The sequence below is a fragment of the Photinus pyralis genome, unplaced genomic scaffold, assembly GCF_008802855.1.
Source record: "Photinus pyralis isolate 1611_PpyrPB1 unplaced genomic scaffold, Ppyr1.3 Ppyr1.4_LG6, whole genome shotgun sequence".
In the NCBI taxonomy this organism is placed as follows: Eukaryota; Metazoa; Arthropoda; class Insecta; order Coleoptera; family Lampyridae; genus Photinus; species Photinus pyralis.
The window spans coordinates 12,467,088-12,492,907 of NW_022170663.1; the positions used below are offsets into that span (position 1 = coordinate 12,467,088).

Sequence of the window (25,820 nt, forward strand, 5' to 3'; positions counted from 1 at the left end):
CACATTTAGAGCAAAATCACGGAACGCTCGCAGATTTTGTTTTTTTGGCAACTCTCAATTGATAGAGCTTTAACGATAGTATAAAGGAAGGAATCTAGAGGTTGCTTGGTAACGGAAACGTCAGATAGGGCGTCCTGCATTATTTAAAATAAAACGATTGTGTAAGCTCTATATTAACGTGCTTTTGATAGATTCGAAGCTGTTTTCTTGAAGTTAGTCAACGCACTTTTATCCTGAAAAAGTACTAAACGATGAGCATAAAAGCTTTATTGCAAGTCCCAGGCAAACGTATTAGCGAGCACGTTCCAGTTTCACATTTTAGCATAACAATCTGTCAAATTTACATTCGAACATCTTAACTCGAAGCTTAGTGAGTAAGGCGCCTTCGAGTTTCCGTCGAGAGTTTTTGTTGTCTTTTCAAAACCGGTAATTATGCTTGTGGCAATGAATTGCCGTTTTCCATTAACATTAATCAAGCTCTTATACAAGAAAAGCTTTAAGTTAATCTTGCTCACATTTTTACAAAACGAGCAACGCTTCCAATGGCAAAGATTCGAATTTCATTTGAAATCTCGTAATTTCAGAGGGCTCATTTCCATTGCGAATAGTACAAGGAAAATTTAATTTAATAACATGGCAACATGCATAACGCTCACCCGCATTAAATTGGAGGATTTACATACTCGTCAATGTATCATTTTAATTCGCAATTAATATAATATTTTAATTCTCCACGTTTATGTTTAACAGTTCTTTTCATATATTTCATTATTAAACTGCCTTTAAAGGCAAGTCCTCAAATGAATTTAGTATAGCAATGTTCATGTATTAATTAACGCACAAATCTTCTGAATCTTTAATTTCCTAAACTAAAGTCATTATTAAAATGATGAGCATTTCATATTAATATTTGGGTAACCAGTCTTTTCCCCCTATCTCGACTCCGCCGAGCCCGAAAATGCCTGTTGCCAAGGTGAAATCTCGATCGAAATTTGAGTCAATTTGGCCTTCTAACATTGGAAATGCTTATGTTTTGTATATGGGTATGAAGTTACCAGTTTCGTTCAAGCAGAAAAGCCACGGTGTCGTATCAAGTGATGATTGTACCTTACTCGACCGCTATCGGCAGGTTAAGGAAAATTGCGCTATTGTTTTGTTAATTCCAATCTAAAATTCTCACACATCTCTCGGGATAGTATTACAAGCATGTTACGACTTTCATGAAAATACTGTATATAGGGGTAGTTAATTAGTAGAAACGGTAAAATTCAGTTTTCCGCTTCTGCTGTGAAAATGGCAAATATTTCTCGAGATCCACTCAAAAAACACTCGCGATCGACCGTTCGAGCACCACTGAGTTAGTGTCTTTTTCGCTACCAATCCTAGATGATTTTAAAGGTCGTTAATCAATCCCATCCCTTTCCAGAAACAAATTGTCTCAAAAATTTCCATGGTGAGTTTATCACATGCTTGCTAAGAAATGCAACCTTATTAAAAAGGACGTAATTTTATCCAGTACTTCGAGGCGCTAAAATTATTAAAGAACAACAGGCCATTGAAACGATTTTTGGGTTTTGGGTAAGGACAATTTTCCTCTCNTGTGGCCTGTAGAATCCATAATTTCAGACAGTTCTAAGATTGGGCTACTAGTTCAAAAGTTACAGCCCTTTGAATTTTCTTTCGAAATTGGTTTCTAGTGTATAACTTTTGATTGAGAAGTCTGATCGAAAAAGTACGATTTGTTTTGGATTTTACGCACCAAAGTTAATAAGAATTCCCGAGAAATTTTGGTGCAGTCGATTTTTGGCAGGGTGTGTATGTTAGTTGCAATAATCTAAGTTACTTATTAATACAAAGCGGAGATGTTAATTTATTACAAAAGCATGCATATGAGATGGTTGCCGTTACATACAGTTTTTTTGTATGAGTTAAAACAATATATAGTAAAACTAGCTAGCTATACACTTGCAACAATATGTATATGATAAATTTTATAATTCTTCATAGCTATCCCTTTACGTATTATATTTTTTGATAGCTATATTATTATATTTTTAATTACCTAACATACATTTTTCTCCGTGTGGATTTTGACCTCACGCTTATTGCACCTTTAGTGTTTCGACCAGGAACACGTTATTTTACACATTAGGATCATAGGTACAGTTTATACCAACTGTAATAACGCCACTACTCCTCCTTTTTCGAGACAATGACCTACACTATGGCCACTTGTGGAGAGCATTCTTTTGGCAATCGTAGTCTACAAGCAATTACACAAGAATCTATATATTTACTACGCAAACTGGATATAAAAATTAAAAAGTACCTACATTGACATTTACAATAATTAATAAATTCTATAATTGTGCACAATTCGAATTATAACTTAACTTCCTATTACATACTATACTATGGTGCTTACATGTAACTAAATTTCATGTTATAATCTAATTCTAATTTGTACGATAAATGTGTACCTACACGATTTTTGTGTACCTTTACTTGCCTGTCCTTATCGTCTTTGATAATGCAGTTTGGTCCTTTTTCCGAAATTTCTGTATATATGGACCGTTCAACCAAGCATCCAATTTACTACGGTACGACATGACATTATAATTTACTACTTCCTTTCACTTTCTCTAGGTACTCTCCAGCTCTTTTTTGGTACAATTGTAACCTATACTTAACTTCTTTATCATATGCGTCGATATTATAAAGCGGGTCTACTCGAGATCTGACTGAGCGTCATTTATATACTCATTGAGGCGTTACGATGCGTACGTTCACATCCCCCTATCGATTGACTGTGATAAGCAAATTTCGTGGCAGACCTTTACCAGATTTTGTACCCAGTTCCAATATCTGTTCGAATTTCTTGCATAGAACCGTATGTAAGTATAAATTTCTCAAAAATTGCGTCCAATTGTGCCAATGCAGGCTATGTCAAATGCTTTTTGAGGGGTTGGTTGTAATACTAGGGGTTCGACGTCTTTGAAACGCGACTTGTTGATTTGACAATTGGGACATTATCTTGTAAATTGAGCTACGTCTTTTGACATGCGTTTCCATACATTTTAGTTTTTTAAGTAACCTTTTTTGATCCATCAATCGAGTCGACGTCGATCGGGGGCCGATTGGTTTTCCGGCTCCGCTTCACTGTCATTAGTTGTTAAAAGTAGAATTTCTGTTATAATTCCCACGGCCCCACTAGCGTCCTCCTCGATAATTGAAATTATTGTTATAACCTCGATTGCTATAGTTAAAATTAAATCTTCTACTGCGTCCGCAAGTATTCATTTAAACTCCTCATTTTTCTTTAAAAAAAACAGTTTGCACATTTGTCTGCTGCAGCTTTTTACTTAATACAGTTAATACGCGTGCAGTAGTCTACCGTATATGCTTTTTTGAAGTTTTTCAACAAGAGACTCGATTTCAGAAGCACACGCTGACACATATTTGTTATTCTGTTTAACATTTAATAATTTTGCAGTTACGAGTAGTAATCTTGAGCTTTCACCTTTAATTTCATTTCGTAATTTGTTTATAATACCATTAATTGAATTTTCGGAAGCAATTAAATCACGGGCCCTTCCTGTGAGCCTCGTTTTTATAAAAGTAACTGCGTCATCAGCATTTTCCCCTGAAATTGATCTCGCTAATTCTAACGAATCTAAAAATGATTGTAATTTTTCAGGTGCACCGTCAAATGGGACGGACATTAATTTACTAGCTAAATTTAGGAATTCAATTGAAGACATTTGCCATTGTATTATCTGAATCGTCACTCCTTTCGCCCTGAAAATCTTTGTCTCCGATTTTTGGGTTTATGATTTCAGTACATGAAATAGGCAAGGCACTTTGTAATTGAAATGCTCGAACGATGCGATCTCGAATTTTAAGAAAAGTTTACAAGTAACTTTATCTGGATTGTTAAGAGAGTGCCAAGCTAAAGTCGTTGTAAATTCAAAATTCTCCCCAATATCTTGCCTAACTAGTTCATTTTTGAATATGTTTCTTTATGTCTCGCTTAGATTGATTAGTTACTTCTACTTTAATGCGAGCTAATTGTAAATTTAGACCCTCGATATTCATTGACATACACCGAATCCTATCCAAATATGTTGTAATTTACTTGCAATTAATTTTTTGCAAATTATACTTCTGCTACGTGCTATTTTTGATCACAATAAGCACTCATGTCTACAGATCGAGAATTTTCGGAAATTACAAACCGACGCGCTGTATTATATATGAAAATTCTTGTCCAATAAAGATGATGAATTTTTCTATTAGAACCAATTAAATGATTATTTTAGTGGGAGTTGCTACTGGTGAACAGTCACTTCTGTTTATTACATATTGCACATAGCTACACTAATTTGATTTCTAAATTAAGATTGCAGCTTACGCGTTCATGGAATTTTCATGACAAAACTCGTCGCTGAATGACTTCGGAGTTGTTTGGTCTAACAAAACAATCTATCTCCGTTTAGGAGATCATTTATCTTACTCTCCGGTTTGCTGCGGTTTTATTGAAGCCTTGACAGTCAGTGGAACTTCACCTAGCTGCTTGGTTTGATGCTTTTATATTGAGATCTCCTTTGGAGTTACAAGTACTTATTCTAGCTTAACTTTCATACTGTTATCTGTAATCATTTCAATGAAACGTTTGAATGCCCACTATTAGCCTACTTTCTTAGTCTGAAATTTGGGATACCAAAATCGATAGTAATTAATTTTCAGTACGGATCACACGTTATGAAAGGTTAAACGCGAAATCCCAACCAAATTCGTGGTTTTCGGCAACTCACAGGCTAACAAATGTAATTAATGCGAAGTGATGTAGGTAACACGATAATGACGCGATTTTCCTCCGTAAATTTCGATCCATTCCTCTGAGACTTTTTCCAATAATGAAGTCGCTGCACGTGTCTGAAATGAATGGGTAGAAAACTCTTTGATGATATATAATTGGTGACATAGGCATTTCCTTTTATTTACATTAGACGGGAAAAACGGATTCTAAAATTCGTATACTTATAGAGGCGAATTTGAAATCGTAACCTACAGAATAAGTTAGGTCGCTACCCACAAGGTACAAATTCAATTACACTCCTCAAAGGGACCTTTCACTTTCAAGGTTGCGTAAACTTGGCAGAAACTTCAAATTCGAAATGGCATTAGCAAACATTTATTTCTCTACGTTCCATGATGTACGTGATATGATCGATACCTTTTGCTTGTCCCTTTTTCAATTTTCTCAATATTGGTCTCTATTATTCGCGATTGGATCCTCGTTTTTCTTTAACCCTAATTCACTTGACTAACATAACTTTCTGCCGAGTTTACACCTGAAATCTTTTCGTAGCCCAATTGGAAATTTGTGCTATCCCGACAGAAGCTCTTAACAAGATACTTTATAATCATTCATCCTACATTGAGATCATACAGAATTTGTAAAATCTCACAAATTTTGGAAAAAGCTTTAGGAATCTCGAGACTATCTTTGAGGAATTCAAAAATCCCAAGAAAGAATCTATGAAAAATAGTTTCCGAAGAGCTTCTTAAGAATCTTCAAAGAGTGTTTTAGAAGCGCTCAATGCACGTAAAGAGAAAAAAGTGGTGAATAGACATAACAAATTCAGTTGGTAATTGGTTCTTTTTATTTTAAAAGTTAACTCGCCAATCCAGCTTGCGTATTCTGGATTCATCGATGATAAGAATGCATCGCCTAATATCGATTGATCTTCTTGGGAGGCGAGAGCTACGATTTTATATCCTGTTTGGTTCTGTTCCGTCGTTTTTAATGAGGCATTAATTTCCTAATCGCACTTTGTAATGAATACTGTGTCTAATACTGCCACGCTACCGTCTAAAACAAGCAGTTGTGGAGACGCGATCGATTCTTAAACAAATTTCTTCTAGATCTTCAGAATTACCAATTAGATTTTAGTGTTACAATAATTATTAAGGTGACAAAATGAATAAGAAAAGGTGAAACTATCGTAAGCCAATTTCTGGTAAATTGAATGGTATATTTAGGAATTTCACAATCAGAACATTAGGTAACAGTCGTAGTTAATTACAATTTTCGTCGCTTGGAAAGCTTAAAACTAAACGTGGCATGAATAAATTCAACCTTTTTCGGTGACCCAAATTAGCATTTCAAACAATCTCGCTTGGCACGCATGCAAATTATTTTGTATCGTAATCTTTGTTGCATTCTTTACGAGCCCCCAAAAGGAACGAGATTGAAAATAACCAAATGCGTTTGGCTGAAAGAAAAAGGAGGTATGGTAATGTTATACTTGCCAATACGTTCCCTTCCCTATACCCAAATGGGTCCAGATATGTATTTTCTTCCTTTGAAACGAAAAGCATTGCATAAGCTTAGAACTAAATGGAAATTTTTCTCGGCTGTCGATGCAAATCCGCTTTACTTTTGTATGTTCAATCACATTATTTCGTCGAACGTATTTGTTACACAAAATCGCTCCAAAGCTTCAAAGCGACAAACTCGATACCTACCTACTGTTTTATCGCAACCCAGCTTGTATACTGTACATTGCCCAAATTTATTTTTCAATTTTATCTGGCACCTTCTGACTTTGTTAAATTTGCTTTAAAAAAACGAATCAGTAAACTAATTGGCAATCACGCTCAATTATCCTTAAAAGGATGGAACTTCAAAATGAGTAGCTCAATAATGACCAATACAGTAAGTCGCTCATTTACTTTTATTCTGTTAGAATTGCGGCTTAGTTTCGACGCTTGAAATATGAATTACCCGTGTAGGGTCGGGAAAGAATAGCTCTACCGCAGAGGGCACTGCGTGTCGTAAGAGGCGACTAAACAACTGTAGGTCGGCGGCGAACCCGAAGGTTCGGCATAATTCAAAGTTACATTTATTCTTCCTATAGTTGGGATTGAACCGATGCAACAACAAAAATGCGTCAACAGTACAAAAATATAAAGTTTTCAAATCTCAAAATCTTCCGCCAGAACTTCCACAAAAACCATCGGTTAAAATTTTGATCATTCTCGTTCAGTTGATTTCGTGTTTCCCGAGAAATTTTGGTGTAGTCGATTTTTGGTAAAAAAGGAAGGTTATTACTGCCTTTTTTTTGAGGCTCGAAAAAAAATTGTCTCAGATCGACCGGAAAAAAACAATTTCTTATAGAATGTGGCCTGTAGAATCCATAATTTCAAACAGTTCCAAGATTGGGCTATTAGTTCAAAAGTTACAGCCCTTTGAATTTTCTTTCGAAATTTGTTTCTTGTCTATAACTTTTGATTGAGAAGTCTAATCGAAAAAGTACGAATCGTTTTGGATTCTAAGCACCAAAATTAATAATAAAAAGTGTTTTCCCGAGAAATTTTGGTGTAGTCGATTTTTGGTAAAAAAGGAAGGTTATTACTGCCTTTTTTTTTGAGGCTCGAAAAAAAAATTGTCTCAGATTGACCGGAAAAAAACAATTTCTTATAGAATGTGGCCTGTAGAATCAATAATTTCAAACAGTTCCAAGATTGGGCTACTAGATCAAAAGTTACAGCCCTTTGAATTTTCTTTCGAAATTGGTTTCTAGTCCATAACTTTTGATTGAGTGTTTTCCCGAGAAATTTTGGTGTAGTCATACGCAGAAGATTTTGAAATTTTAAAACTTTATTTCTTCCTTACAATCGATTAAAAAGGATCGTCAAGTTAAAACCGCTTTCATAAAGTTGCAGTTAAAATGGTTATAAGTTCTTCTAAAAAATTCTTCGAGAAATATCGCTACAATAAACAAACATGTTACGGATAAGAAATTTAGGGGTATATTTATGCACCAAAAATCAAGTAAAAAGACATCTGAGATTCCCAAGAAATCCATTTTTATCTATAGGATAAAACGTTAAAAAAATTGTATTTGTCCACGCAACAGGAGTGAAAAAATTGTTATTTTTTAGCGGACTGTATTAAGAAAATTACGCAAACAATATAAGTACACACCAATGCCCATCCACTTACCTCGAGCCGGATGTTTGTAGGTGCGGGGATCCCCTTTATCAGCTTATAGTAGTAGTACCCGGAACTAGCCACTTCACATAGAAAACCTTCGGTAAAAATTGTAGTACGTTTTATATGTCTGCATTCGAAAACGCCAACGACTCGTCTGCCCTTTTCGTCGGCGCAGGCTTGCAGATAAACACTCGTGTGTTTAAGATAAGTAATAGAATTTTGAATAAAGGAAATTGATCCGCAATGAAATAAATTAAAAAATGATAAGAAAAATTAAATGGTTAATGTTGCGTCAACAGTATTGATTTAAAAAACTTACTTGTATAATCTTACTTCGTTGAACGTATAGAAGAAAATTAAAACAGTAAAATATTCAACCCTCAATGCTTAAAATTTTGTAAATCCTTTGGATCCCTCCGCGTCTTCGAATTCTTCCGGTTCCTCAGATTCTCTGAATCCTTCCAACATTTCCAATGTTTCGTAGCTTATTCCTCTGATTTTCGGATTCTTCCGTTGCGTTGAAGTTTTCCGATTCTTTCAATCCTAGTAAACTTTTGCAAACTTCTACTTCGTGAAATTATTTCGATTCCTCATAGGCATCAGATTCCTCATATTACTCAAACGCCATAACATAAGCATAATTTTTTTCTCATCCGTAGATACATCGGAAAGGTTTCCGTGGCGCTTACTTTAAGTAAGGGCGGGTGGTTACAAGAATCAATGAAAGATATTCTAGTTAGAAAGATATAGGAGACGTGAGTTAGTTTTACATTTAGTTTCAAAAGACATTGTTGCAGTCGCTTTTAACTTATAAACGAGCAGATGATGGCACAAATCGTATAATGAATAAAACAAAGCCTCGTGGAATTTATAGCAATGCAACGCTGAATGCCGCCAGCGAAATGTACCCTATTAAATAGCGGTCTCATTTTATTAAAATAGAGAACATAGAAACAGATTTCGTCGAGAATAACAAAATAAATGCGAAAATTCAGCTCAAGGGAGAAAAATGAAAAAGTTATACGTATAAAGCATGCATCAAATGAAAGAATCAAGTAAAATATAACTGTGGGGTTTTTTTTCTTCATAAATAAAATTGAAAAATACGGCTAACCGTATGCTTCAAATATGTTCCCTGCTATAAAAGGAAATGAACCAAGCAAATTATACCTTTTTCGATATACGTTAGGGTCGAGTACTTGCCCTCTCCACTCCTATTTCTGAGAAATCAACCTTTCATTGTAACTTTGAAGCGGATTTATTTGTTGGGCGTTTTTAATTCGATAATTCATTGGCCAATTTCGTAATTTAAGGGTGGCATTGTAATTGATTTCGGTTTAGTAATGCGACCTACGTTCTTTCATTCCAATCGAAGACACGAGACCTCATCAAAGACCAAAATGGCACTAGGTGAGTGCCATTCGAGTGGAGAAACTTGAATGGTTCTACAGTAGAAATCCAAGCTTTGGGTTGTATTACTGATATCGGTAAGGTATAATTAATATCTTGTTATGCATAACGAAACCTGAGATTACATAACGAACATTAAGGAACCCAAACGTCTGAAGGGGTTTGGGGAACGTTATTAAAACCCAATGCTATTTAAACACGAACCTTTATTACTTCATTATTTTCTCTATCGACCAAATCTCAAAATGTGTTTCTGTGGACCCTTGTTATTTATCTCTCTCCCTGGAAATCGTCCACAGCCACCTTCCACAAGACGTATCGCAGTCGCCACAGGGGTCATAGTTCAAATAAGCTTTGGATTGATTGACCGCAGTGAATGACGAATTTTTTTAGAATAAAAAAACTAAGCGTATCCTACTCAACATGGATCGACTACTATTATATTTGTGTTAAAATTGACAAAGGTACACTAGTTTAAATTGATTATTGGAACCCTGTGTTAAATTAACCAATGAAGTTACCAAAATAAAGTAGCATTAATTATTATTAAAACACGCCGTGTAGGTATTCAGTTATTTTCAAGAGTAAGTACGTACCACATTGGGCATATTCAACAACGAAACGATAAGGACTTTTGTTTATTTCGAAATAAAGCTCAAAAGAAAGCCTATTTCGTCTCCTTTGCCATGTAATTTTTTTACCGCTTGGATTGACGAACTTTCTCTGTCCGTCCGTTTGTCCGTCCATCAAGGGCCTGTCTTATTTATCGAGGTATCTTTTTGAAATTTTAACCCAAATGCTTTTGATAACGGCAAACATATCTCACTTCCTTATTTATGAAGACATTTCTTTGAAATTTTAACCACCGATGCTTCTAGTAAAGACAAACATATCGCGCATATTGGAAAAAGAATGCGTAGACTGCGCAATGCCAACTTTCTTATTTATTGGGATATTTCTTTGAAATTTTTACCATAGATGCTTTTAGCAAAGAAAAACGTAGTCAAAGCCTTTTAGGAATCACTGATAAATGAATGGAAAATGCGTTACAGTTACTCGTCCTAGGGCGAAAAGCTTTTTACTTGTTTAGCGTACCGCTCACTATAAAATCAGTCAATTTGCCATAAGATTTTAAACATTTTCTAATACAAGAACTCATATAGTATCATAGAGAATAATGTTGCATGCAGAAACTGTATGTACAGGAAAATGCATATTACAATCTCCTATACGATTTCTTTTACAAAGTAACTAACAGTGAATCCTGTGACAAAAGGAGCACCGTTGCTGAACTTTATTACTACTAAAGTTTTACCTACACGCTGATGCCTGCGATAAGGCACTTTATGAAAAAAAATGACGCACCTCACAAAATTACAAAGTGTGTAGTATGTAGCTCATCCAAAATGAAAATCTAATATCAGCATAAAATCCTTTTCAACGTGGGATATACGGGAAATAAAAGTCATTTATTGGCACAAACTGGAAAAGCTGCGTTACTATGAGCGCTTATTGAAGCAAACTAAATTTAGAGACGCGCCAGCGGTTAGGATCAATACGCAAAAACTTTTTTTGCATTGTTATCAAATTAGCGGACTTTTTTTAACGAAAGTGTGTATGGAAAGTGTTACTTTTTTTCACGGTTTATAAGCTATGCGTTTCCATGGCGTTTAGTCCTATCTATCAACAGTAGCATCAATTTTTTAGTGACAGTAAATCGCGAATGTCAATGATATTCAATTATGACGTGTTATTAAGGATCACTATACAAAAAAATTTTGAAAGTGTCTTTTGTTCATGAATTTGCTTGATTAACTCGCTCATTAATCAAACTGCAAATTCGTGAAAAAAAGTATCACTTTCAAAACTAGTTGTACAAATAACTATTAAAATTTCATCTTTCGTATGAACCGAGCTTATAATGTAAGATCCACGTTTGAGGAATTCGACGCATGGATGCACATAAACACGCTTGGACAGGAAAAAAAGAGCTACCAGTATTATTTACAAAACACGAAATCACATTTTAAAGGAAACTTGTTTTGTTGAAAACTAGGATAGAGCCATAAATCTTTCAAAATGCCCTGTTTCCATTGTAATATGCTGGATATGTCCCAAAACAAGTTTATATTACGAAGGGGTGTGTATGTAAAATTGTGCCGCATATGCGGGGTGTAAATTGCTATATGAAATAATATACATGTACCTACCAGGATTCTGAGTGTAGGTACGTATACGGGTACACAATAGGTCTACTTTATTGTGGCTGTATACAATGTAAACTAATTTGAAAAAAAAACATCTAATCTAGAATGTTTCTTATTTCTTGTCTGTTTTGTAATAGAAACAATCTAATAGACAAAAAGAAATCCGAATCCGAAGAAGTGAAAGGATCTAAACTGACGTATCTAAACGGAGTCAAAGAAAGGAAAAGCTAACAGTCCTAAAAAACTGAAGCTAAACGATTTCAAGAGTCTGCAAGAGTTTAAAAAAATGAAACAAAAGAATCTGATACGTTAAGTTCGTCAATCTATTCGTCGCTCCCCGCACCTTCGTACCTTGAACATGAAAATAATGATTTTTTCATGCAATTTTAAGTGTTGTATCTGCTCAATAACTTTGTTTATAAGTAGATAAAGAGTGTACACGGCAAATTCGTGATCTGACGTATTGCGCTAAGAATTTAATTGGATTTTTTCTTTTTCCAAAGGCCTCTAGACCCAATTTCTTGGGAGCAGAATTCTTTTGCATTTACAATTCTTGTGCGAGGAATTCTGAATTTTTACAAAATCTGTAGCAGAAAGCCCTAGGTAACGCCGTTACATTTTTTTATATGGTGCTTATTGGTAATGAAACAAGAAACGTAAATTGTAGGACTTTGGGAGGTAGCCTCAAATCAGCCTCGAAAGTAGAATTTTGCCCGAAAGACTTGAGTATTTGAAGCGAAATGTTAAAAACGACTTCGTTATTATTTTCACCCAACTACCTCAACTTGACTTGCAGATGGATTGTACGCATAAACAATTTCAGAAGCGATTTCCAAAGTAGAAGAGAACTTTAGAATTGATAATTTGCAAAATAAATCATTTGGGAAAAAAAGAGGGTACGCACTTAATCCGGTCCGCACAGGCCGTATAAACTTGCTCTCTACGTGATTGTCCACTAATACACATCCCCATTCTTAACATTGGGAAAAATTCACCCTGTATAAATGAAAAATCAGACAAGCTTCCTCTCAAAAATTGCTCATGAAGCTCAAGTTATAAAAAAATTCCCGTTGAAGTAATTTGATTCCCATTCGTCGCATTTCTGAAATTTACCTAGGAAAGTATTTTGGGGACGAGCGTTTTGATTGTGAGAAAAATACTGCGCGCAAAGAATTTAAGAACACATCATTTTCCATTCGATTTGCGAGAGGTAAGGTTAATGGGCCAGTAACAATGGATAGAAGTTTACTTTTCAATTTTGATAATTTGTAATCTACAATCCGGTAGATACAAAACCGATTTCGACCACGTATGTTCAATGAAGGTTAACAGGTATAAAGTGATTCACTCACAATGTCGAAAGACGATTATCATATCATAGTAGTAGTCGAATTTTCGCCGCGAAACGTGCGTGATATACGAGTGTATGGGAGGGTGGTTTTTTAAATGTGAAATCTTGGTGACCCTAAGATGTTGGTAAAGGTACAGTAGAAGTAAAACCTCAAAGGAAACGGTGAGTGCATTTTTCATGTCAAACATGCAATTTTAAATGAAACTATTTTTTAAATTTCAATAATGCCTTCAGGAAAGTGCTCAAATTGGTACTACAACATTTATTTAGGGATAGTGATTGTAAATAAGTGTGATTCGTTTAATTATCACGCATATGTTTCTGCATGCGGTAAGGTACAGGCGAGGAGAAGGGTTTTTTTCCTAAATTTGCGTATGGTGTTTTAGCTCGATCTTAAAATGATTAGAAAAACGTTGAAATCCCTAAAAACCCTATGTTGCAAGCCACTGAGATACATAATTACATCGAAACTCGTGTAACTTGGAATGAAAAATAATCAGTTTTTGTACTCTTTCGGTTACGGTTTAAAAAAATCCTTCACCGGCAATAGATATTTTGAACGAACTGTTTAATAGCAACGGCTGCCCAAAAATTACTTTAAATTAGAAAATAGAGTAGGACTAGGAAATAATAATTTTTTTGTAAAAACTGGAACGATTCAACAATTACACACAATCTTGGTTGGGTGAGTTGCCGATTTGCAATTTACAGGTTACAAATACGAGAATTATGCCAATTCTTGTATTATTTTATTATTCCAACCCCAAAAGATTTCCGAAGCGAGGTCGCTTTGCACCCAGTTGCTCTGTAATAACATTGCAGGGGAGCACAATGCCCTCAGGTCTAGATTATGACCTCACCCTAAGTTTTCCGGCATAGTAAATTAAATCAATTGCTTGTACGTATTAAAAATTAAAGACAAATTGCGTTTTAACGTATTATCTACAATAGAAAGAGAGAGCCATTACCATAGTGAAAAAAGGAGTCTATCGTGATGTGCGAATTTTAATTCAGCAAAACGCGAGAAAGAAAAAAATATTGGTTGCAGTATTTTGCGAACTATGCCTTAACTTGATTTTAATACTACCAATTTGTACTAAAACGGGATTTTTTGTGCTGAAACCAAATCTGTAGTTTTCTAACAAAATTTCCACATTTTCGTTTTCTATCAGCGGTTATGTGTTTCGCAACATAAATAAGCGTTCTATTCTTCCGTGACACAAACTAAATTAATGTTATGACTTAAGACATAAAAAATACGCCGAAGGACCAGAGAAACACTTGCTTTCCTGTTTGGGTATAAAAGTATTCTGTTTATCTTTATTACAGGAGGTACTAGCATAGCCGGCACATCTTTTTTAACTAAACGTTGGAGCTCCAGCACTATTTAAAAACTTGTATGAAGGGGTTAAATTTAAGTGCTGATGATAGAGTGATATTTTATTACACAAGAAACGTATTTATTGCGTATTTTACACGCCTCTTCCATTTTTGGTCAGTGGTGTATACCTATACCCATTAGCCATTACCATTACATCTTCGATCTTCCTACGTTCGAAAAGAAAAATAAAATGGATTCAAAGTTACAGCGATTTATTTATGGAAATAGCTATTTCCTAACAAATTCGTTGTATATTTTATCCAGCTTGTAAGTATAGCATATTTAGTTTCGGTGTATTATTAGACGCGAAGCACCAAAAGGTGATTTCATGCGGAATCCCAAATCTCAAAATAAAATCACCTATTAAAAATTGCCTTAGCTACTAGTATTAAACCTGTCAATTTTTTCAAAATAGATCGATTGAGATAAAAAAAAGTTGAATTAAGCCCTCTATCTTAGAATCTATAATTATGCCGATGGGCGCTCTTAATTTTTTAGGAGTGAAAACTACCCTCTTTTTCGAAAACCTATAAAACTATATATTAAAGCTTAATATGAGTAAAATTTATTTTCATATGAGTTGAGTGTTAGAGGCTTCGGCACACTATTTCAGAATATTTCAACCCTTAAAAATCAACCACTATTGTGATTTAATAAAAGAAATAAATTACTTCCCTTCACAAAATTAATAATTTATTATTGACGACAGTTGTTAAGTTTGCATTTCGCTCGAGTGTCTGGAGGGGGTCATATTGAACATCTGCGAACTTATTTTCTAGTGAAAAAAAACTGATTTTAATATTCTTCATTTTTATTTATAACCCATGGTTCTATTTTGCTACTTTAATTAAATTAAAATACAGGTTTTCAAAGTGGTGGTTCTTTTTGAATCGCCCTGTAATATGCTTTATATCCTCTATAGGTTTATGGAAGGGATGTACATACGTTACCTAAAAGCATTCAGACTTCTAATAATAATTTAACTCTGAAACTTTCTCATGATATTATATCGAAAGGAAATATTCATATTCACCTTAATGAATACAAAGTTAAAATCTGCTGAGACCCAGCACTTTCCTTTTATTGTATTTACTTCTCATGTATCGCTTCGGCTTCTATTGAGCGAAGTACCTAATCGGTGTGGCAATTTTTGACATAGATGTTCAAATTGCTTTTATGAGATGTACACACTGTTAAAATTTCAGAAAAATTAGTCCACAAATAACAAATCTACGCGCACCGTAGCTTTTACCATGTTTAATATATTAATGTAATAAACGCACGTGCGTAGTTTTTCACAAAACCTTTACCAAGAGCTGCTACTGTTAAAATTTTAGTAAGACCTGTCCAGAAATAAGAAATTTTTCTTATACGCATACGTGAGCGTGGAGTTTTTCACACGTCTAATATAATCAAATCGTTCGATTTGCCTTTAGTAAAATCTTCAGTTGTTATTTTGAAGAGGAGGGCGTTTTTCAAAAAATTACAGAAATTCGTTTTTCACTTTTAGCTCCAATTATTTCAAAATCAAGTATTCTAAACTAGTCGCACTTTTAGAATGAATTAGAAAAAATTGGAAAAGGGGGAGGACTAATTTTAATTAGGGTGGTAATTAGGGGATTTTATGTTAAAATGGTTTTTTTAAATTACAAGGAACCCCCCTCGGGATGGCGTGGCAACCTTTTCAGGGTGAAAACGCCTTTTGGCATGATACAGATTTTGATCCTTATATTATTCCCTGTCACTGTCAGAATTTCGCTTTGTTATATGTAAATTTTTGGAACTGGGAAATCTTTAATCGCACTAATTTTTGCAGGATCTGATGAAATTCTTTCCCAAAGAACGTTTCTTTTTTTTTGAAAATTGACATTTCATCGGATTTAATTTTAACTTGACTGCTTTTAATCTTTGTAACACTTTAATTAACTTTAGTTACATTTGTATGTTATTTCCAAATACAACAATGTCATTCAAATAAATTAAACGTAATTTATAATTTAAATCTGATGATTGTTATTGGAAACTAGCCTTGGGACGTTGCATATGCTGCACATCTTTTACTAGATTCATCTAATTCTACTTATGGATCCTATATTTCTTATTTTTGTTATTACCTGAATTTTTTTGGAACTATGAGAATAGGTGAAGACGAATCTGATTGTATCTATTATAATCATCTTTAAGCAATTGTTTAAGTGAGAATTTACTTCCTATTTCCAACTGGTTTCGTATTTTGCTTTATCTCTCTTATCTCGAATTTTCTTTATCCGACTACAGTGTTCTTTAGAGCAGGATCTATATGTGATATGGTTCAAATTGAGGGCTAATGGTGGCTCATTACATGCTTTTTCCACTTCTTCAACAGCTCAAGCAATTACATGACGGCGTGGAACTGAAAAAATCAAACAATCTATAAATTTTGGATGAATAACCTTGAACCATATTCGAAAAATTGGTACGTACACTTTACAAGAATTAAATGCCCAGTGAATTTAACTTATACTAATAAAAGATTTGTAAATGGGGTGCTAATTATGCTTTTTAATTTCAGATTTCGTTCAACTGCTAAAAGTGGCGAGGCTCAACGTAGAATTAGACTTAAAAAAGTAAGTGTGAATAAAATGTGTGATAAAACAAAAATTAACTGTGGTGACATAACTGATACTTACCTCAGTCCATTTTGAATGACAAATAAAGTCATTTTATTGTTCAGGCCAGGCTAGGCCGATCGTGAGGAGAATATTTGCGCAACTTCCACACTAATGCTCTATCTTTGGAAATGTATTTGTAACCGCAATTAAGGATTAAAACATTCTCCTCATTCACAGACTGGGAAAAAATCGTATATCGCTTAGTAAAAGTAGTACCTACTTCCGATTCGATAATTGCTCCGATTCATTGCGTTTCATTTTAGAAAATTAAACTTCCCGTGTTTAGAATTTCTAAGGAAACGAGCCATTTTTCGGTCTCACTGAATTTTAAATTAAAAAAGAACTTAACATAAATTTAATCCTAATTTTAATTGAATAGTTGTATGTATTCGTATAGGCTTTAGGGCAGAAAGAACGAATGGGTATTATTTTCTCAGAAATCTTAATATACGAAGCTTTTGGAGAAAGTATATCATTGAGAGTCTCCCAAAATGTCAAACGGAAATTACACTCAACCAGCCTTCAATCAAGGCGTTTCTTGCACCAAACCATGGGTCTCATTCAACTGGAGACCGTGGCTGATGGTGGGTTCATAAGTAAGAACTTAATTCTTATAACTTCAAAACTTCATGCCATGGACTTATTCCTTAAAATGTATGAATTTCCTAAACGCCCGTCAATACGAAAATCGCGCTCATTCTTTGTCATCTGTGGACTTCTTAGGCACACGCACCTTACAAGTTTCTCTTATCATTAGGAGCACGCACGGTTTTGAGTACAGTTTTATGATGGTAACTAACAACACGCTATTTAGTGCCACTTTTCCCTATTTAAAAAGAGATAATCTAAAACGCCGCATAAGGTATGCGTTTTACGCTGCTGACAGATGCCCAAGTTTCAATAGGGGATTCTTTTTCAGTGTTTAATCCGATATTCTCTATAAGAGCGACGAGTACGTTCTTTACGTATATTCAATAGCTACTCGGGAGTAGTGCCCTGAAAATAGACCTTCTTAATAGCACGCGATTACGAACAAAGCTTTCGTAGCGCGAGCTTTTTGTTCAAATATAAGAATAAAGGAGTTAGCGATCAAGAGAGAAACAAAACGCTTTTACGATACGATGCATGGCTTCCAAAGGGAAGAGGAACTGATTGCTCTTTTCAACAATGAGTTTAATTCATAAAGATCTTTATTAATATTTTTTAATCATGCTAGTCTCTTCTAGAGTGGGATCTAACCCATTCCTCACTGGTTTTACCGGGAAGCAAGTTCGGTCAACTTGAAGTATCTCCTCGAGTATCTCTCTCCCTTCCAGGAGGGAAACTACACCTCCATTCAATAATTGTAGTTAACTCACACCAAACAAAACTTTGAAAAAATTGTGCGTTTTCAATTTTCTAGTTTTCTTCCATCGACTGCGATAGCTTTGTAACAGTTTTAACACTTTAAACCTTCAATTAGCCCAACAACGAAAGCACGTGACAGTTTTTCGCAAGTTTCCTAAGTCGTAGACATCACTTCCTTCCTGAAACAAAACGGAGAGCGATTAAACCCACTTAATAAGGACTGACGTAATGTTTATCCTACCGTTACCTCAATAACTTAATGGCATACAAGAACAAAGTGCTACGGAAGCTCTCAGCCTTTACCGTAAATACCCACTTAAATAAATTCCCTTTATGCACTGTACACGATAAAGAATTCAGCAACTTTTCATTAATTAGTACAAAAAAAAGGGGGAACTTACGCTCGCCTCTTAATTAAATAGAAGGAAGCAGTTTATTTTACTTTTTTTTTTTAAAACTTATTTCATTATAAAAAGATTACACGTTGGAGACGGAAAGAAAACGCGATGTCAACGCTGAAATTGCGATTCGAGTTTTATTAAACACGCTCATTTTACGGCTTCGTAGGAGAGCTGCCGCTATTTATGCATTTTTAGAATCAAACGTTTTTTTAAACAAAACTGAAAACTACGAAAGCGTAGAACGGACAAGGTAGTTCAAATTATGTAATCCCGAGATATAAGTCGGGATTATACCTACGTAATCCCGAGATATAAGTCGGGATTATACTTAATCCCAAGATGTAAGTGAGGATTATACTTAATTCCGAGATTTAAGCATAATCGTCACTTACATCTCAAGATTACGTATAATCCCGACTTATATCTCGGGATTAAGTATAATCCTCACTTACATCTCGAGATTACGTATAATCCCGACTTATATCTCGCGATTAAGTATAATCCTGACTTATTTCTTGGGATTAAGCATAATCCTCACTTACATCTCGAGATTACGTATAATCCCGCCTTATATCTTGGGATTAAGTATAAACCTCACTTACATCTCGAGATTACGTATAATCCCGACTTATTTCTCGGGATTAATTATATCTCGGGATTAAGTATAATCCCGACTTATATCTCGCGGGATTACATATTTTGAACTACCTTGTCCGTTCTATGTTATCGTAGAAAACACTGGAGCTCTTGTGGTCGTTAAAAACAAAGCCTCGAACCTCCAACAAACCACAACAAAACGCTTTTCAGTTTTGTGCAAACCACGAAAGGCCATTCATTATTACTTTTTAAAGTGAACAAAATTCTTGACAGTCTGGGCCCTAATCCAATTTTCTAGGTCTAATAGCTTCCCAAGAAGTTGAAAATTGAGAAATGTCAAATTTTCCACCAAAATATGAGGTATAATGTGGTACCAATCTACGGAAATTAATTGGAGATGAAGTTGTAGCAAATTTAATTAGGTACCGTATGCGTGATTGTGATGACCATAACCCAAACAAAACTAAAAATCGAGTGTTAAGCGGAAGTTACAATAAAATTACTAGAAATCTTCTCTTTGTGGTTATTATCTACGATTATACTATATTATGCTAATCTAGATTTAATGTAAGTGAGAAAAATGAGGAGAAAATTTGCAAAAGTATTCATAAAAACTGTCATTTAAAAAACCTTTTATTATTTGACAATAACTAGGCCCACCACCACTGTCCACTGTACCACTACTAGTCCTCCAGTTTAAGCTTTTTCGTTGTGGTTTCTGTCTTATACGTTGTAGTATAGCCCAGAGACCAGAATGGCAAAAGTTTATTTGGATTGGTCACTTCCTTCCCGACTTATTACTGATTATGTGCGGGGGAAAATGCGCTTTCGTCGGTCGCGGTTATCACGTTTAACTTGTTGCTCCCATTGGAAAGGAATTGGAAAGGTTTTTTGAAAGTTGTAATTTATATTAATGGCTTGATATATGTTGATTAAGAATCAAATAAATACATAAATATTTACTTCCCAGCTACCCCTAAATTACACCACAATCCTCTCATTACTTTTGCCTAAGGTTTAAAAATTATTGCAATTGAAATTGAGAATGACATTTGCAATTCTTTTGACGATATTTAGGGGTTGTTGTGTGTTGATGAAGAATCAAACAAATGTATGAATATTTATTTCCAAACTCCCCTAAGTTTGACTCTCATTTCCTCATTGCTTTTGTCTAAGGAAAGCGAATTGTTTCCATTCGAATTAAGGACGCGCGTTGCCTTATTTTTTGAAGAGTAGAAAAACAAAGCTGAGTCTAGGGCTATTATTAAACATTATAATATATAAATATAATATATAAATATATAATAATATATAAATATAAAAGGTACTAGTCTTTTCAAAATAGAGAAAATGTTGCTCTCTACGTAATTATTGCATTGGATGGTGATGCTACCACAACAACGTTCTCCCTTTGTGTTTATATAATAGCGTTTCTAAATACAAAACATAAAACATAAACGTTGCTGCGGTCGAACCTAATTTTAATTCTTATTTTTGTTTCTTATTATTTTGAAGCGAAGTATAGCACTCACAATTTTGATACGTAATTTATCCCATTTCATTTAGTCGTGGCAAAATCGTTAATGAATTTAAACGGAGCACGCGATTTTAGTGCCTTGATTGGGGTACAAACGCCAAAATATAGACAATAGTTTGAGGGTAGTAACGCCAACGTTATTTCATACATTCTAATTTCCAGAATTTGAATACATGCGACACTTCAGTTAGGTAAATACACGCTTCTATGCAAACGTCGAAGAAGAGCTTAGTTTACAACTTAATCCAACGAAATGTCCCTAATGACCTATATTCATTCGCGATTAAGTGCAAATACCCCTCACCGAGCTTTAAAAGCAGGCTATGAGGTTATGTGTTTTACGAAATATGATGGATAAATATAGAGCATGTGGTTATCGCCCACGTAGAATCTAAACCAATTTAAAATTTGCGTTATACGAAAATAATTGGAAACGCGGCAAACTCAGTTATGTCACCAAAAAGTAATAAATCTAAAATTTATACATTACGCTTATTAAGTGTTAAATTTGAATGTGTAGAAAAGGTCTCTTTGCGGCACATCTTAATTTTGTATTTTTGTAAATATTTAATGGTTGTCTCAATTAATGTGTATTTTATCAAATTCGAAATTATATGTATACCTGTTATTTAACTGTGTCAAAATAGCGCAATTTCTTGTGAAACGGAGCACGGAGACTTGAGAGCCCCAAGCTGCACGAGCAGTTTTTGTAGTCTCCCTGCTTTGTTCCTCCATTTAATGCATCTGTCAAAATTCCGTGTAAGACCGATAATAAATTTGTAATTACATTATACTTGGATTAACGTCTAATAAATAGTATATGTTTTACCATGTTTCATTACTGGCCTGTAGCAAATCCTTGTCCTGTCCTTTTCCCTCCCTAGCCGCCACTTAATACACAAGTACACATACACGTTATGCGTTATGTTGTCTTAAAACTCACCATTAAATCTAACACACACGGCAGATAACACATCAGATTCGCCCGCGATAAACACACGGAGAAAAATGTATGTTAAAGGTAATTAAAAATATAATAATAGCTATCAAAAAATATAATACGTATAGGGATAGCAATGAAGAATTATAAAATTTATCATATACATATTGTTGCAAGTGTATAGCTAGTTTTACTATATATTGTTTTAACTCATACAAAAAAACTGTATGTAACGGCAACCATCTCATATGCATGCTTTTGTAATACGGGAGTAGTTTAAATTAACATGTCCGCTTTGTATTAATAAGTAACTTAGATTATTGCAACTAATATACACACCCTGCCAAAAATCGACTGCACCAAAATTTCTCGGGAAAACACTTTTTCTTATTAATTTTGGTGCGTAGAATCCAAAATAATTCGTACTTTTTCGATCAGACTTCTCAATCAAAAGTTATAGGCTAGAAACCAATTTCGAAAGAAAATTCAAAGGGCTGTAACTTTTGAACTAGTAGCCCAATCTTGGAACTGTCTGAAATTATGGATTCTACAGGCCACATTCTATAAGAAAATTTTTTTCCGGGTCGATCTGAGGCAATTTTTTGTTCGGGGCTCAAAAAAAGGCAGTGTTAAAACCTTCCTTTTTTTACCAAAAATCAACTGCACCAAAATTTCTCGGGAAAACACTTTTTCTTATTAATTTTGGTGCGTAGAATCCAAAACAATTCGTACTTTTTCGACCAGACTTCTCAATCAAAAGTTATAGACTAGAAACCAATTTCGAAAGAAAATTCAAAGGGCTGTAACTTTTGAACTAGTAGCCCACTCTTGGAACTGTTTGAAATTATTCCTCCTGGGACACACTGTATTTAAATTTTTATATTGTCGCTGAAGACTGAAATAATTAACGTCGAAAAATAGAACTGATATCAAAATCTTTAACAAATTCACTTAACGAATATTGCGAGGTTAGAAGGTTTTCCGTAATCAAACTTTCCAGAGCGCGAGTTTCCTTATGGGTAAATACTATTCCCTGAGCGAATTTTGAAACTTCTGAATGCATAACTTTGAAATGATAATTGACTTCCCTTAAATTAAGCGATAATTAAACTTCTATATACTAATGGTCTAGACTCTAGAAAATGAAGGTTAGTGTTTAAAAAATGAATCGACTTGAAATTTCGACAGGAGGTAGGTTTAAAATCTGTATCATGCCAAAGAGCGCTTTCACTCCGGGGGTGGTTGCAAAGTATGAGTTTTTCATAGCAAAAATCAATGTTCTTAATTGATTATACGCGAAAAACTCAAAAAGTAGTATGCATTTATGACAAAAAAAATGTGGAGAACTAAATCGTAGCTTTTAAAAAAACAAAGAAAACGGTTTTAAATGATGACTGTATAACCAATACAAGAGCTCTTATTTCGCCAAAAGATAAATTAGAGAGTTGCAGTCAAATAACTATGTATTTTTTGGGACAACTCGTAGAATATTTTAAAATTAAAACAAAAATTTTTTCTTTTAATTTAGCGTAAACATTGAGCGAGTTGTGCCAAAAATAAGGTAGACCCTACTTTTTTCCGCAAAAAAATGAGCTCAAACTCTCCTCCGTTTCCAGTTTTCTTTAGTTACGTATTATTAATACTCTCTAGAAGTGTGACTAATTTAGAATACTTAATTTTGAAATAATTGAAGTGAAAAATGAATTTCTGGAATTTTATCAAAAACTCTCTTCTCTTCAAAATAGCTCTAAAACACCGCGAGTTAAGCACCATGATTCGTACGCCCTAGAAACTTGAGAATAATTTCCAGCGATTTTTCTATGTCTCATTTGTTGACCAAATCAGTCTGCCTAAGCTGTGCCGGTTCCATAGATATCACCTTTATTAATAGGACAACCTGTAGATTTCGAACTCGCCTAAAAATAAGCGAAACCGTGATTTTTTAAAAGGGGTTAATCAAAGCGGTGTGCAATTTTTTAAAATGATGCGAAATTGGTTATTGCAATCATTTTCAGAAAGATTACAACAAAAATTGTTTTATAATTTTTAATTAACTTCATGTTTAATAAGTTTTTAACACCTTACGTTCCGAATAAATCGACATTTATGTTTAAAAGTCCCCTTACATCATTGAAGAGCGATTTCCACAAACGATGATTGAATTTATTGAACTACATACGCGCGTAAATTTTGAAAATAACGGGCATTAAGCGTTCTCCCTCCAAAAACGTTACCAACATTATCTGAACACAGTCTTGTAAATTAGAACTGACCACAATAGTGGACGTAGCGCAATGAAGTGTGCATCGACCTTTTTCGTTGTTGTAATTCTCTCTCAGGTAGTCGTGTATTGTCTGCTATTTGGAGTTGCCTTGTTTTTGATTCTAGTCGTGTAGGAAAGTATCTGTTTCGCGATAGTATTCATTTTTTAATTCCCGTTCACCAACAGATGGGAAGCTTCGAAGTGGACGTTCACCGGTTCTGTTTGGAAAATACCAATTTAAACGAAGATGTTGTATATTCGGCGATAACAAATGAGAAAACGCCGCTTGATAGTGAAGTTGGAGTTTTCTTTCGGTGTGTTTGGCGCACGAAGAGTGTGATGGACTCCGGCGGTGGTGTTAATATGAGGAATTTGCAGAAGTTTTCCGAATCCGAACCGGACAGATTTCGACATTTAACGGATGATGAGAAATTGAATGTAAGGTCTAAATTATCGGATTGCGAATTAATGCCATCATTAAAACAGGAAGAGACCGCTATTTTATTAAAAAATTGCCATACGAATGTCGTAAGCGTGTTTAAATATTTGTGATATGGGCGTTGAGATAAAGAAGTAGTTGTAAAGAACGTATAACCTTTGAACGCAAAATATGATATAACATTCTTTTTCACATACAATTTAAAGTTATGTAATTATACCGATTTATTTGATTGTTGTTAATAATTTTGAGGCAATAACGTCAATTAATAAATAATGTCAGTAACCTCTTTGTGGTGTGGCAAAATCCTGAAAAAGTCATAGGAAAGCTACACAAAACGTTTAGGCTCCTCAGCCAATACACCCAAGAGATATACCTAACCTCGTTTTGTAGGACAAAAAAATCCGAAAGCAAAAACATTAAAATTGAAAAAAAAAACATTAGCTTATTTTTCTGATGAACAAACTATTTCGAGCTATAGTCCTTAGCTAACTGTTGCTGAAAACGAAATTGGTAAATTCGCTGTCGTTCTCGCCCAGGACAGGACGAAATCAATAGTATCCTAATCGCTATTGCTTAGTATACTAATAAAACAAATAATAACAAAATTAATGTTTGTTTTCATCAACTATAATAAAAATATGAATACAAAACTGGTTAAAGACCGGTTCATGGTAGACCCAAATCAAGGCCATCAGCGATAAATTTAAACATTTTGACCTTTTTGAGATGATCCAATGAATTACATACGGTTGATGTTAAATAAACGGAGGTAAAATATAACTAGCTTCATTATTACCTTTCTGGCTGTTGCACGTACCTTTTTGAATGCGATCGTATTTTCAATGTTGAAGAGAAACCTCATGATTGAAAATATGATCGCCAATTTTTAGGGTAGTAATTGGCGACAGGCGATAATCTACATGCCAATATTATTCCTCTTGTTTGAGTAAACTTATAGAAAGGATGATGAACGACCGGCAGATTTGGCTCTTAGAATCTAATACCCGAATTAGTCATTAAAGATTTGCTCTTGGTAACATAAGATGTAGTCCCCGTACGAGCTTAGCTGAGGCACTGACGTTATCGGCTATTGTTCTCAAAAGTTGCTAGAGTATTTCAAAAGAAGAAAACGTATCTTATAGAAAAGGTATCTTCTATACCTTATCTTCAAGAGAAATTATACCTCGAACGAAAAATTCGGTAGAAATTAAATTAGCAACCATCGCGTCGCTTAGTAACTATACCGCATGAACTACTTGATACCAAAATTTTCGTTTTAAATTAATGTGGT

At 34.4% G+C, this 25,820-nt stretch overlaps 1 protein-coding gene across 1 annotated transcript in view; it reads left to right on the forward strand.

The window, feature by feature from the left end:
• The window catches only part of LOC116174394 (prolactin-releasing peptide receptor-like), an 84,241-nt gene extending 65,161 nt beyond the window's left edge, over positions 1-19,080 (forward strand). The window contains exon 3 of the mRNA XM_031492310.1: positions 16,903-19,080. The gene's annotated coding sequence lies outside the window, so the exon portion shown is untranslated. The remainder of the gene's footprint in view (positions 1-16,902) is intronic.
• The last annotated feature ends 6,740 nt before the right edge of the window (positions 19,081-25,820 follow it).